The sequence below is a fragment of the Sceloporus undulatus genome, chromosome 5, assembly GCF_019175285.1.
Source record: "Sceloporus undulatus isolate JIND9_A2432 ecotype Alabama chromosome 5, SceUnd_v1.1, whole genome shotgun sequence".
Classification (NCBI taxonomy): Eukaryota; Metazoa; Chordata; class Lepidosauria; order Squamata; family Phrynosomatidae; genus Sceloporus; species Sceloporus undulatus.
The window spans coordinates 100429771-100445984 of NC_056526.1; the positions used below are offsets into that span (position 1 = coordinate 100429771).

At 40.1% G+C, this 16214-nt stretch overlaps 1 protein-coding gene across 1 annotated transcript in view; it reads right to left on the minus strand.

Moving 5' to 3' along the window:
• Window positions 1-6703, minus strand: part of CRACR2A (calcium release activated channel regulator 2A) — a 135929-nt gene extending 129226 nt beyond the window's left edge. Inside the window, exon 1 of the mRNA XM_042469236.1 lies at window positions 6214-6703. The gene's annotated coding sequence lies outside the window, so the exon portion shown is untranslated. The remainder of the gene's footprint in view (window positions 1-6213) is intronic.
• Window positions 6704-16214: the final 9511 nt, after the last annotated feature.

A 16214-nucleotide genomic window follows, 5' to 3' on the forward strand; every position in this document is an offset into this window, starting at 1 on the left:
GACAATAATGTCTGTGAACACCTTTATTTTCTTGAATAAAGCTTTCTGTTTTACTGAAGCTTGTGTCTCTGAACTGATGTGAGCCAGTACATGACAATTTGCCATAACTCATTTTAGGGGCCTGACTCAATACAGAAATGTATTATGAAAATTGCCATATAATAAGTGAATTGTAAATGAAGGAGCAGTGGACACAAGGTGAGTTAGAAGCTTCCACTTCCATCAAATGTGGAGCTGAAGAGTCCAATCTAGGGACAGTTCCTCGGCAGGGGGAGTAGAGATATGCACTGGTGGGAGCTGCTCCCAACAACTTTGGGACGCCTGGGCTACACTAACCAGGGGTGTCTGGAGGCATTGGTACAAGATGACACCACCTCTTCAAAGAAAGTAACAAATAGAGTGGAATGCACATGTCAAGGAGGAGGGCTTTTGCCTCAAGAGATTTTGAATCAGAGGAAATGGAAGCTGAACTGAAGCAGTTCCTGGAGGAACTGAAGATCCTGCATGGTTTCAAGGGACAGCAGCTAGCAGGAGGATGGTGGTGGTTGGCAGCCAGATAAGGTGCAGGCCAAACACCCAAAAGATTGCTGTTTTCCTCATTCAGTTGGTGGGCTTTATGGTTGAGTGTGAGCATACCCTTCCCATCTCAAGTGGCCAGGGTGAGGTGCATTACAACCCACCTCAAGAGGAAGGTGGTTCAGCCAATGCCCATGCTGAATGACCTGCAAGCTTTCATGATGAACCTACACACACATCTGGAGTACCCTTCCAACAGAAGAAAGCCTTATTACCCTGAGACAGGGTTTGCAATTAGCAGCTGAGTATGCCAAAGAGTTCCAGTGAATGCCAGAAAGGGTGCTCCAGTCCAAGGTTAACAAAATCCAGTTCTTCCAAGATTGTGCCCAGATATTTTTGAATAGGCATTGTTGAGAGACAACCTCAGAACCCTTATGGGATGGGTACTTTTAGCTAGTAAAGAGGGGATAGTTAAGAGATGCTGAAATTTGCCAAACAGCGGCAACAGCTGACAGAGAAAGCAAACAAGGCCACCTCAGATTTCCTTGTCATGATGTGGGGAGTGTGACCAAGACAGATCTCCTTGTCATAATGTGGGGAGTGTGACCAAGACAGAGAGACAGCAGTGCCTGTGTTTAGGGTGTGCCCATAGCGCAGCAATGAGGGACATGTGGGAACCAGGTGTCTAGCACTGGCAGCAGTACTGCAGCCTGATGAATGACTTTTCAACAAAGACTTGAAACTGAGTTATGTGGGGGAGTGAGACAGAATTTTGGAAGGCAAGAGTTCATCAAGGGCTGGAGATAATACACAAACTTTTATAGAGGGAACAAGGCAATTGTAGTAGTGATGATTGGCTTCAACTATTCAAATATCTGCTGGAAGTCAAACTCAGACAAAACATTAAGGTCCAGTAAATTCCTCACTTGCTTGGCAGACAGTTTCATTGCCCCCAAAAGGTGGAAGAGGTGGAGAAAAAAGGTGGAAAAACAAAACAAAACAAAACAAAAGGTGAAAGAGGCAACAAGAAGATGAGCTATTTTAGATCTGATCTTAGCCAACAGGGACGACCTGGTTAATGGAGTGGAAGTGATCAGATCCTTAGGTGGGAATGATCATGCTCTCCTGGGGTTTATTATACAGTGCATTCTCAGACATGCATTCTAGACTTTAGGAAAGCTGATTTCTATTATTGTTATTGTTATTATTATTATTATTATTATTTGTATCCTACCTCTCCCTGTATTGGATCGATGCAGGTAACAATAAACATAAGAACAATAAAAATAAAACACAACAAACCACAAGTAAAAGCATAGGAAAACATATAAAATCCAATTCCCTATCTCCCTCCCACCTTAAAATACCATTAAAAATGACAATTCCCAACTGGAGAGTGAACATTCCGAGGAGGTCAATTTGGGAATGCCTGCCGGAAGAGATTCGTTTTTATTGCCTTCTTAAAGGCCTCCAAAGATGTTATATGGCAGATCTCCTCCAGCAGGTCATTCCAGATTTTTGGAGCAGCAACAGAAAACAACCTCTGGGAAGTTGTTACCAGTCTGGCTTTCTTAGACTGCAAGAGATTCTTCCCAGAGGACCTGAGAGTGCGGGAAGGATTGTAAGAAATAAACTTAGGGAAATACTGGGGGTGAGCCTGTTGTCAGGATTAGTAAAAGAGAAAGGAGGTCAGGCAGGATCAGAGTTTCTCAAAAGGGAGATACTGAAAACACAATTTAAAATCGTTCCAATGACAGGGAGAAATGGAAGGTATTGTAAGAAAGCAGGATGGGTGGCTAAAGAACTTTCAACTGATCTCAGTTTTAAATGGGACATAAATAAGAAATGGAAAAGCGTGGACTCCCCAATGAGGAATTAAAAAACAAACAGCTAGCACATGTAGGGGAAAAGTCAGAAAAGCTAAAGCACAGTATGAGCTCAGACTTGCTAGAGAGGTTAAGAACAATAAAAAGTGCTTTGGGGGGTATGTCTGCAGCAAAAGGAGGAAGAAGGAAATGGTAGGGCCACTGCATGGAAAAGATGGCAAAATGCTAACAGGGGACAGAGAGAAGGCAGAACTATCAACACTTTCTTTGTATCAGTCTTCCCACAAAACAAAAAGGGTGCTCAACCTGAGAAAAATGGAGCAGAGGACAGAATAGGGGAAATTCAACACAATATAAATAAAGAGATAGTACAGGAATACTTGGTAAATCTAAATGAATTTAAGTCTCCGGGACCAGACAAACTATATCCAAGAGTATTAAGAGAACTAGCTAATGTAATATCAGAACCATTGGCAATACAGTGGTACCCCGGGTTACGAAATTAATTCGTTCCGCGGTTAATTTCGTAACCCGAAATACCTTCGTAAGCCGAATTCCCATAGGCGCTAATGGAAAAATAGCTCTCTGCTGCCCTCCGGTGGCGGAAAATAGCGCCGCGGTTTTTTCGTAACCCGAAGAAACCTTCGTAAGCCGAAGCAATAAATCCCTATGGGATTTTTTCGTATCCCGAAAAATTCGTAACCCGGCGCATTCGTATCCCGGGGTACCACTGTAATCTTTGAGAACTTCTGGAGAACAGAAGAAGTGCCAGCAGACTGGAGGAGGGCAAAGGTCCCCATCTTCAAAAAGGGGGAAAAAAAAGGGGGGGGACAATTATCATCCCAAGTTATCTGACATCAATACCAGGAAAGATTCTAGAGCAGATAATTAAACAAAAAGTCTGTAAACATTTGGGAGGGAATGCCATAATCAAAAAAGTCAACATGGGTTTCTGAGAAAGAAGACATGCCAGACCAATCTGATTTCTTTTTTGATAAAATTACCAGCTTGGTAGATGAAGGGAACACTGTGGATATTTTATATCTTGATTTCAGTAAGGCCTTTGACAAAGTCCCCCATGATATTCTTTAAAACAAATTAGTAAAATGTGGGCTAGGCAATGCAACGGTTAGGTGGATTTCTAATTGATTGACCAGCTGAACCCATAGGGTGCTCCTCTTCATCCTGGAGAGAAATGACCTGTAGGGTGCCACAGGGTTCTGCCCTGGGCCCAGTGTTATTCAACATCTTTATCAATGTCTTGAGTAAAAGAATAAGGGGCATGCTTATCAAATTTGCAGATGACACCAAAATAGGAGGAGTGGCTAATACCCTAGAGGAGAGGATCAAAATTCAAAATGACCTTAACCCATTTGGCTTAACAAGATTACATATGAAAGGAATTTAGGAGTCCTAATAGCCCACAGGTTGAACATGAGACAACAGTGTGATGTGGCAGCTAAAAAGGCCAATGTGCTTCTAGGCTGCATCAACAGAAGTATAGTGTCTAGATCAATAGAAGTAATAGTGCCACTCTATTCTGCTTTGGTCAGGCTTCACCTGGAATACTGTGTCCAGTTCTGGACACCACAGTTCAAAAGGGATGTTGACAAGCTGGAGTGTGTCCAGATGAGGGCAACTAAAATAGTGAAGGGTCTGGAAACCATGCCCTGTGAGGAGCGACTTTGGGAGCTGTTTATGTTTAGTCTGGAGAAGAAAAGTTTAAGAGATGATGTATAAATATTTGAAGGGGTGTCATATTGAGGAGGGAGCAAGCTTGTTTCCTGCTGCTCCAGATAATAGGACCCGGAACAATGGATGCAACTACAGGAAAAGAGATTCCACCTCAACATTAGGAAGAACTTCTTGACAGTAAGAGCTGTTCGACACTGGAACACACTCTCTCTGAGTGTGATGGAATCTCCTTTCTTGGAAGTCTTTCAGCAGAGACTCGATGGCCCTATGTTGGGGGTGGTTTGATAGTGAGTTCCTGAATGGCAGTAGGTTGGACGTGATGGCCCTTGTGGTTTCTTGCAACTCATGACCCTATGAAATCAGAAGACGACTAAGATGTGGAATAACTGCTATGAAGGTATAAGATAAGCTCTTCAAGTGCAGATATATCAGCAATACCAAAGTCAGAATCATCCATACCATATTTTCGAGTGCTATGTAATGTTGTGAAAGAAAACTGACAGGAAAAAATGAATTCATTTGAAATGTGGTGCTGAAAGAGAGTTGTACAGATATCAGAGACTGTTAAAACAATAAATAAATGAAGCAGGTCCAACAGGTCCTGAGATGAAAATGCACCTAGATAGTCCATAGGCTATGTTGCGTTTGCTAAAATGTATCCGCTGCAATGTCCCCAAGCTACAGAAAGCAGGGAGAAATCTTCTGCCAAAGCTAATGCAACTGTATTCAAACTGAGAGTTCGCAACAGAATCTGTGCAGCCAGATCACTCTGAAAGGATAAGCTCATCTGACTGGAAAGCCACTGTCAGACAAAAGTAAATGTCTGGGTGTTGCACCCAGTAGCTTCCTGCTGCTGTTAAAAAAGCACCCTATGCCTTGCTTACTTACTCTCTATGCCTACTTACCCAATGTTTTCATGTTTGACTTATACACAATTATATACAATAATGAATTACAAAGAACAAAAATACTTGCAAATAAATTCCTTCTTTCTATAGCAAAAATATTTAGATTTTTAAAAGCAACTTTTGATTTCTTTTGGGAACTGGGAAAATTGTTACATTTAACATTCTAACTATAAGAATAACAAAGCTTTGGAGGGTTGAGACTATAACCAAGTACTTACTAAATTATTAATTTCATAAAATCTGAATGTTACAAGTTGCTGGTTTGTAGTATAAAATAGACCTTCCTGTGTGTTACCCCAACCTCTGCAACTGGGCATGAGACAGAATAAAATAATGTGGACTGCCACATTATGACATCAAAGATGGGAAGACTCGTGTGCAGAAAGGGGGGAATGCTTAAGAAGGAGCTTCTTGTACATGAGATTGGGACCCTGTATACACCAATGTTAGCTCCCCAAATGCCTATGCTTAGAGGTCAAGCAGATGTCCCCAAATTTCATGTTACATTTGAGCTACAAAATATGGCAGAGTGAGAAGGCAAGTGAGGGAAAGGTGCACTCAGAAAGATTCACAAGTGACAGACAGCTGGCTTATTTAAAATACACATGTATCTTAGATACATGTTGTACTCTGGAACTGAGGATGAGATGGGGATAATTATAAGATCTTCAAGACTGTGTTCATCTTTTGCATCCTTAAATGGAAATATGTTCCATACAGTTCAGTTTCTCCCAAGTGCATATGATTACATCATAAATTACCATAGTCTAGATGTGCACATCAAAAGCTCAACTTCTTTGTTTTAAAGAAAGATGATTGGCTGGCCACAGTTTAGAATTTCTTTATAGTTCTTATGAAAAAAAGAAGAAGAAAAGACACTACAAATGCTGTTAAAGTGAATTTACAAACAAATCCACATTGCCTTTATAATTTGTTTTAAATTCTCCCTCCCCTCAGGAAGCACATCTGGAACTAAGTAATATAGCAGTTCTATCATCATGTTCCATGAGTTGGCTTAAATAATATCCTGTTAGAAGATGCTGTGTCTCAAAGAGAAAAAAGGGGGTGGCCCACACTGCCTCATCACGACAGGAAACCATTTATGCATTTCAACACACAAAGAACAGAGGAAGTGGGAACAGACTAACAGAAATGTTTGAACAACTATGCTCCTCCTAATACATTTTGTTTCTGAATTATCTGTCCTGAAACATTATCCTGCTTAATTTTTGTTCAGCTAATATACTTTAAGAAAACAAAAAACTTACCTTTTTCACTTTTTGGAAGAAAAACCATGTGTTTGTAGATCTCTGTTGTGCAGCTGCATAAACAGCTCTGCCTGCTCCTGAGTGCTAAACTGATTATCTCAGGCTGGATACATGCACAGACACTGAAGAGGAAGAAAAAGTGAACAAGAGCCGGACAGAGCAATTCTCAAATATTGCCCAGTTAACATGTGATTTAAACAGGTAGACAAGAAGCTGTGGGTGGGACAGAAGCTAGTCTAACCAGTTCTACCTCCTCTTTTTCCATGCGTGCAGTTTTGTCTATGTACATAAGTGGTTTTGTTTTAGATTAGTTTCATTTTATATGTTGTTGTACTGATATTCTAGTAATAGTTGTTAAGCCATGCAAGTATGTATCAGGATGTGTGGTCTTCCAGCCACATCACACACATATTTAGGTACAACTCTAAAATCTAATCTATTTATTCTTAATAGAAAAAACTCTCTGGGTAACCCTGGGCAAGTCACACTCTCTCAGCCACAGAGGGTGGCAAGAGCAAACACCCTCTGAACAAAACTTGCCAAGAAAGCAGGGTCACCATAAATAAATAAAAAATGACTTGAAGGGAAACAACAACAACAAATGCATCTAAAATTGTAATGTGTGAATGACACAGAAATTTTTGGGAACCCATAGACCATACAGGAAAAGTCAGGATATTATAGCACCAAGTTAGACATGTCAGGGTAGACAACCCCACATTTTCTAGATTAAAAAATGTGACTTGCCCAGGGAACCCATAGACCATACAGGAAAAGTCAGGATATTATAGCACCAAGCTAGACATGGGGGTGCTCCTAGATCCGTCACTTCAGATGATAAAACAGGTAAACATGAGGGCCAGGAGCGCCTGTTATCAGCTTCGGCTGATATGCCAGCTGTGCCCTTTCCTGGAAGTAAGGGACCTAGAAACTGTAGTATATTCACTGGTAACCTCACGACTCAATTTCTGCAATGTGCTCTACATGGGGCTACCCTTGTACCTAGCCCGAAAATTTCAGTTAGTACAAAACATGGCAGCCAGGAGTGACCATATTAAACCTACCTTGAAATCAGTCCATTGGCTGTCTATTAGTTTCCAGGCTCAGTTCAAAGTGAGACTACATGTGAAAGGGAGCATTTTAGTCGCCCTCCTTTGGACACGCTCTAGTTTCTCCACATCCTTTTTGAACTGTAGTGCCCAGACTTGGACACAATATTCCAGGTGGGGCCTGACCAGAGCAGAATAGAGTGATACTATTACTTCTCTTGATCTAAGCACTATACTTTTATTGATGCAGCCTAAAACTGCATTGGCCTTTTTAGCTGCCGCATCACATCCTATATCTGTGCATTTTATTTTTCTGCCCTAAGTGCAGTACCTTACATTTCTCTGTGTTGAATTTCATTTTGTTAGCTTTGGCCCAGCTTTCTAGTCCATTCAGGTCATTTTGAATTTTGAACCCGTCTTCTGGAGTATTAGCTATTCCTCCTAATTTGGTGTCATCTGAAAATTTGATAAGTATGCCCCCAATTCTGTCATCCAGGTCATTGATAAAGATGTTGACTAACACTGCGCCCAGGACAGAGCCCTGTGGGACCCCACTGGTCACTTCTCTTCAGGATGAAAAGGAGCCATTGTTGAGCACCCTTTGGGTTCGGCCAGTCAACCAATTACAAATTCATGTAACAGTTACCTTCTCTAGCCCACTTTTTACAAGCTTCTTTGCAAGAATATCATGGGAAACCTTGTCAAAAGCCTTACTGAAATCAAGATATACTATATCCACAACATTCCCTTCATCTACCAAGCTGGTAATTTTATCAAAGAAAGAGATCAGATTTGTCTGGCATGATTTGTTTCTCTGAAATCCATGTTGACCTAGAGGAAAGGCTTCTCACTAACTGCTGGAACAAAGGAAAAGTTGAAGGAGGTATCTTTCCATAAAGGGAAGATTATTTTTTCAGAGATCATTTTTTTTCCAGAATTTTATATTGTCTACCATGCAGCTGGAACAAAAGGTATTAAGTTAATGCCCTTTTCCATAAAAATATCAAAGATACAAATTTTGGAGACTAAATGCTTACATTACTTCTAATTCTGCTATAACCTTCTAATTCAGGTTAGATGTCACAGATTTTTTAAGGTGCTGCCTGACTATGCTGTATACTTGAATTTAATGCCATATTTCATTTTGACAGATAGGATTAAGGATTAAATAAATCAAGCAATACACTGTTGTCTTGGGATTTCCAGTTCCTATAGCACACATCTCTCCTAAGATCAACAGCAACCTTTCATGTAGTATACCAATAATTTCACTTACATTTTTGGTAGGATTTTAGATTTAAATAATTTGAAGTATGAGCGAGTTATGCTTCTTACATCCAATATGAATTTTAAAAAATTTATTAAGAGATTATACAAAAAAACCAAAACAATAAAGGATGGCTAAAACCCTACAAAAACTAATGTTGATACGTACCCATGATACGTTCATTTCCAGCAGAGAAGGGTCCTAACATCCTGTATTCTGGTTTAGCTCCTCCCGATTTGCTCCTATAGAAAGGGACAACAAAAAACAAAAGGCTGGCCCTTATATAAGCAGGAGCTAGTCTCCCTGGGCCTCAGTCAATGACAAGCCAAGTGAACAGTAAGGTAAACCAAAGGAATCGGTATTTATTAGCAACAGTCAAAAACATTTAAGAAAAGAAACCCATGCTACTGGAAGAATTAAAAAAAATTAAAGAGGAGATGTGTCAAGAAATGAATCAGGAACTGAAATTGTCGAGAAAAGAAGCTAAAGAAGATTTGCAGAGAGAACTGGGTGTATTTGGGGGAAAAAATTATAAAATTACTAAAGATATATTGGAACTCCAGGTAGAAACTAAGAAGCTTAAAACGAGAACTGATGAACTAGAGAACTCTCAAAAAGAACTAACAGATAGTCAGAAAAGCATGGATTACAGAATCTTGATTCAAGAAGCTTGTTACAGAGAGAAATGTCTCAAATTAAGAGGGATTTCGGAAGAGATAAAAGAGGATTTGTATGAGAGTTATCTTAGAATTGGCTAATTATATAGAAGCTACTGAAGCAGAGATGGGTCAAGCAATTGATAAAATCTTTCAAATAAATTCAAAAGTAGCAAGAGAAAAGAAATTGCCTAGGGATGTTATTGTGTCCTTTATTGGGTCTAAATGGCGAGACCAGGCCCTCCACAAGAGTTACATAATGGACTTTATGACAGATGAAACTAAAATAAAGATTTTTAAGGACATTCCTCTTGAAATTTTGAAAAGAAGACAAGATTACAAATTCCTAACACAGGAACTTATAAAGAGATCGATCTCCTATTCATGGGAAAGAACTGAAGGTGTATCTGTCCTCTACAAACAAAAAAGATTTAAAATTAACTCTATTCAGAAAGCCAAAGAATTCTTGAGGAAATTACATGCTGAAGATAAAAATGTTCAGAAAGAGTTTCATATGAAAACTCGAAGTGCAGAGAGGAAAAAGGCGGAAGAAGCTGAAGAAGAAGAAGTGGAACTGGACGATAATGAAGAGATCGACAATCCAGGAACAAAAAAGAATGAAGATGAAGATGGAACACTTTCCAAAGCTTTGGAAGAAGGCGAGTTGGGAGCCGGAATTTAGATTTGAATAAATATGGCCAAAATATAAATTTTATTAATATAAGATTAAAAGATGGTATTGAAATTAGGATCATGGAATGTCAAAGGGTTAAACTCAAAATTTAAACGTAGCAAGCTTTTCCATTATTTGGCAAAAAAGAAATTGGATACAGTATGTTTACAAGAGATCAAAATTAGAATTAAAGACTTAAAATATACAAAGAATCCTAAATTGGGCCAACTATTTGCATCCACAAATGAGAAGAGGAAGAGTGGCGTCTCAATATATGTTCATAACAGAATGAATGAATGAATGAATGAATGAATCTTTATTTGTATACCACTATTCCAATGATAGTTGGAAAAATGCATATGTAACACTGATTCCAAAGGAAGGTAAGAATCTAAAAGATATGGGAAACTATAAACCAATTTTACTTCTCAATACAGACTATAAGATTCTAGCATTGATCTTGGTGAGAGACTGGTTTCTTACCATCTCGACAAATAAAATACAATATTAGGGTGGTCCTTGATATACTTGAATACTTTGAAAAGAGCAATGATAAAAAACTAGCCCTAATTTTCACGGATGCAGAAAAGGCCTTTGACAACATCAATTGGGACTTTATGTTTATACAGGAGAGAATGAAAGTGGGAGAGAATTTTTTGATGTGGACTTGAAGAATTTATAAAGATCAAAATGCACAACTAATTGTGAATGGAAAAAAGTCTGAAAAATTCGAAATACAGAAAGGTACCCAACAGGGTTGTCCTCTCTCACCTCTACTTTTCCTATGTACAATAGAAATTTTGATAAATCAAATTTAAAAAGATGAGCTCCTTGGCGGAGTCAGGATAAAAGATCATGAATATAAAATAAAGGCTTTCACTGATGATTTAGTGATAATGCTGGAGGAACCTCATAAGAGTATAAAAAATCTGTTTAAAGTTTTGGAAGAGTTCGGCAATGTATCTGGTTTTAAGATAAATAAGAATATGACAGCTTTGTTAACTAAAACCATTACTAAAATAGAAGAACAATCTCTTGAATCTATGTCAATGTGTCAAATTCAGAAAAAAGTTAAATACTTGGGCATATGGCTGACAAACAGAAATATGGAGTTATACAAAAATAATTATAAAGTCAAATAGAAAGAAATCAAGAAGGCCCTGAAGGCATGGGATATTTGATGTTATCCATATCGGGTTGTATTGAAGCAGTAAAGATGATGATTCTTCCCAAAATGAATTTTTTGTTCCAAACAATTCTAATTCTGAGCAATGATGTAACAATAAAAGAATGGCAAAAAGACATTAGTAAATTCATGTGGAATAACAAGAAGGTGAGAATCAATTAGAAAACTATAACGAGATAATGAGAAGAAGGAGGTGGTGGCGTGCCAGATTTTTACTTATATTATCAGGCCAATGTATTAAATTGGCTAACAGACTGGGAAAGAGTGGAAAATATGGAATTGCTTAACTCAGAAGATTTCAATAATAGGTTTGGCTGACATGGATATATCTGGTATGATAAAGCGAGGGTCCATAATGAATGGACCATGTGGTTCGAAGATGTCTACTTTGGATACGGCAGAAACTAAAAAAGAAGTTATATAGAAAGATCCCTCTTTGGGTCTCTGCACATGAAGCTTTCATGGGAAGATGGAAGTCCATTGATAAATGGTTAATATATAAAGACATAACATTTAAAACAAAAGATAACAGGAGGCAGATTAAGTCTTTAGAAGAATTGGTGCAATTAGACCGAAAAGTTCACTGGTTATTCTATACTGTACACAATTAAAGGAACGATTTAAAATAGACGCTAAGATTGAAAGAAAAGGTTGGGACAGACTAACTGTTTGGACCTGTGACCTCATTGGATGACCTAAAGGTGTAGTTGTAGGTGAGAGTGGAAGAAGGGCTTGTAGAAGCCAAGGAAGCATCTCTGGGGAATAGCAGTAGCGCCCTATATCAGTCACAATCTCAACAAACAAAGCTAAAACCCACTCTGGGTCAAGCCAAAGAATTTGGCCTGACAAGATAGCAGAAGCTGAGAATGCCAGTGTCTCCAGGATCACCTTTAATAAGCCACCCAGGATCAAGGCCCCTAGCCTGGCATGGAGAGGAGCTGGTGGCAGCGTAAGGTGGAAGCCAGCCATGGAAGATTAGAACCCTCTTGACTGACCGCAGATCAAGTCAGTTGTAGGTATTGGACTATTAGTCCGAAGCCCTCTGAGACTGAGCCTTGTGGAGGTCACTGAAAGGGTGAATTAAAAGTGGACCTGGAGGCAGGGATAAGGACCACAGGGGGGAATCGTGAATATTGAAAGACATAGCCCTAGAGCGAGACAGGAGAAGCCCTGCAGAGACCTGACATGGAAGCTGTCCCAAAAGGAGGCAGAAAATCAGTTGAATCCAAAGAACCCACATCAGCTGGAGGCCTAGTCCACCTGAGAGGAATCAAGGGGAATTGTGATGTCTCTATGGCTGAAGCATCTCTTGTATATCATGTCAATCTTGGTGAAATGAGGATGACTCACCTGACAGTTGACCACACAGGAGACCAAAGTATAGGCTCCCTTAGATTGGTGAATCTCTGGAGAAAACCATAAGTTTAACAAGTGTATAAGGTCTGATAGCAGCCACAAGGTAAGGCCTGAACTGGTGGAGGTCGATGTCAACAGTTAAGTGCAGGCACCGGTGATCACCCAGGGAGATGAAAAGTAACCCTTCCCACCAGAGTCCAGGCAGAGAGGCGATCTATAGCCTGAGCTGATTTTAGAAAGGTTGGGAGAGTCCCTCTCCAGAGTCTCATGTCAATAACTATAAACATAAATGTTATCATCATATCATTATCATCAACAAGAATGTTATCATTGTAATAGTCATAACCAAGCAAGAAAAAAGACATTTACCTTTACCAAATGTCAAAGAATACGTGAAAACTACATGAAAATGGCTTACTGCTGGCATCTTACTCCAGAAAGAATAATAAAAATAAATAAGAATATGCAGTATAATTGTTGGAAGTGTAGAGTAGGGAAAGGATCATTGATGCATATGTGGTGGCAGTGACTCAAAGTAAAAGAATTCTGGAAGAACATTCATGCTAGAATTTGTGAGATTCTAAAAGTCAGTTATAAGATGTCTCCGGAAGTTTATCTTCTTAACATAACAGATAAAATAAGTAATGATTTAGCAAAGAAAAAATAGAAACAGATATTATATGTGTGCTCGATTGCAAGAATTAATTTATCCAAGAAATGGAAAGTTTCTAAAACACCAAAAATGGAAGAATGGCAGATGGATCTATTAGAAGTTATTAAACTGGACAAATTAGCACAATTAATGAACAAAAAAATCTTTGTAACAAGTAGAACAAGAATGGGGAACATTAATAAACTACTATAAGAACAATTAGATTGGTTTCTTACAGTAAATAATATTTTAAAAAATCAGGAGATCTCAAATAAGAAAGTGAAGTATACTGAAGAAATAAAGGAAACTTCCTTTAAAAAGAAGCTTAAAAGCTTAAAAGAATCAAGGACAATCATAAAAGAGAAACATGAGACATTCTATAAAGGAGAAGAAAGAAAATGGAAAATTCTCAAATTTTCCCAATTAAAAATTGATGTGATTTGATGTGATAATTAACTTTTGTGGAAAGCCTACAAATGTTTAAGGGTAAATCTTTATGTAAATGGGGGGGGGGGGGGGAAATAAAAAATTGTCATAACCACAAATGGATGTGATAGAGCCCTGATGGCCAGGGAATGGCCCTCAAGTGACTGTAACCATTAGACCACAGGAGAGGTGTAGCCAACACCAAGCCTCTGAAAGCTGAAACTCTCAACCTCTAGGTGCTGTCTTAAGACTGTCAGCAGGGGACAAGATCACCAGATTCTATTATATTCTATTTTCATTTAATCTGGTGACCTGGATCTGAGTGGTCCCCTGAAAAGAGGGGGGAATGGTGAACCTGGGCACCTCAAACCGACAATCAGTGAGAGCAATACACCCAAGGTAGCCCATAAACGGTGAGAGCAAAGCAACTCTAAGACCTAAAGTGAAACGGACTCGTATGGGAGCCAACAGTTAAAGTAGTGTTTATATATATCTATAGCTATATCTATATAAATGGCTATACAGTGCGCCTGCATTATAAACAGGAGTGGCTTATGCAGCTTCCAGCATACACTGGAAACCTTTGCCGGAAGAAGCCTAGGCATGCCAGGAAGAGGTAATGGGGTGCATGCTGTGGGCATGAGTCCCATCATTTCTAATGAGCTTTGACTTTATGCACTTTCCCCCTTACTCAAGGGAATCTGTAACGGATCCCTGGGTAAGGGAAGGGCGCACTATATATCTACTTTTATGTGTGTGTGTGTGTGTGTGTGTGTGTGTATATATATATATATATATTTATGTAAATATCTAATTTCTATATATGTATATCTGTATAGCTGTCTATATATGGCTCAATCAATCCCCTCCCCACCATGGCTAGTAATCCAGTGAGGGGAATAATGGCCAGTTTGATAGGGCCAGGCTCCAATTAACTTGTAACTATAACTCCTGATCGAGATCTGATTATGGACATGAGGCCATGGCCTGCTCACACCAGAACTCTAAGACATCTAACCTAACATCTAGAGTCTGTCGGGTATGCTTTGATTGAGATTTCCTGCATGGCAAGGGGTTGGACTGGATGGCCCTTGTGATCTTTTCCAACTCTATGATTCGATGACCTATAAGGCCTTGGCTAACCAGCTGGTCAGAAGGTGACCTCTTAAATAGGATGTATAACACATGAGAGAGGTATTAGTCATCACTGAGGTGGTGGCCTAGGATATGATAGCTCCTAGAAATTGTCTTGCATGTCTCATTAGAGGCCAGCAGCAATCTTTTGACTAGGCAAAATCAGGGTGTGTAGTCCATCTATGGACCACCAACAACACTGTGGAGCTCTCTGGAAGACCTGAGGCCAAACTATAACAAGGGGCCCTGCAAGGGGAACCATATGGCCCAACGGCCTGAGAAGGGGAATATGAGGCTCCTTATCCATGGAAGACAAGGGGCTAAAACCAGATTGATCTATTGGCTCTGATCACCTGAAATAACTGGGAGAGGGTGTCTCATAATAAGGAAGGCTCTGGTAGTCACAAAAAACAGTTGTTGTCTCACCAGGGCAAGCCGCCAACCTGGGGTGGAGTGATGTTGAAGTGGCAATGACACTCACATCTATTAGGTGGTTTTAACCCAAGGGCCAACCAGGCCCGATCATATAGCTCAGAGCGAGTAGGATCAAACATGGCCAGGTAGGTGAGGCCATCCATAGGCCCTAGTTGAACCCAGTAATAGACCCCCAGTCAGAAGAAAATAAAAAACAGAGAAAAGCTGTCCTAGCTGAACTCCATGGGTGAAAGAGTATGACCTGCCCAAGGTCGCATTGACTCTGATGAACGACTTGTGTCCGATCAGGAAGTTCAGGCCAAGTAAATAGCTTATTTTAAAAAACTTATTGAGAGGTATCCTGTGACCAGGAGGAAGGCCTGTAGAAAAAGCAGGGGAAGGGAAGCAGGCACCATGGTGTGAAAGGAGAGAATCATAGAATTGTAGAGTTGGAAGAGACCACAAAGGCCAACCAGCCCAACCCCATTCTGCTGTGCAGGAACTCTCAGTCAAAGCATACCTGACAAATGGCCTTCCAACTTCTGTTTAAAGACCTCCAAGGAAGGAGACTCCATTACACTCCGAGGGAGTGTGTTCCACTGTCGAACAGCTCTTACTGTCAGGAGGTTCCTCTTAATGTTGAGGTGGAATCTGTTTTCCTGTAGCTTGCATCCACTGTTCTGGATCCTGTTCTCTGGAGCAGCAGAAAACAAGCTTGCTCCCTTCTCAATATGAGTTCCCTTCAAATATTTAAACAGGGCTGTCATATCACCTCTTAACCTTCTTTTCTCCAGGCTAAACATACCCAGCTCCCTAAATCGTTCCTCATAGGGCATGGTTTCCAGGCCCTTCACCAGAATTGATGCAGCCTAAAATTGCATTGGCCTTTTTAGTTGCCACAGTGGACTGTTGACTCATGTTCAACTTTTGGTCTACTTGGACTCCTAGATCCCTTTCACACTTAGGCGGTTTACAGACCGCCAAATAGTACGTATAGGATACGTACTAGGGTTAGGAAGGGGCGGTGCTTCCGCACCCCCCTAACCCTACTACGTATTCTATACGTACAAGATGGCGGCGCCCCTTCTACATGGGCGCCGCCATCTTTACGTACTGGACGCACAGAGTCCAGACGTGTCGCGGCGCCTATGACGTCGCGAGTCCGCGCCAGGCGCCTCGCGACGTCAT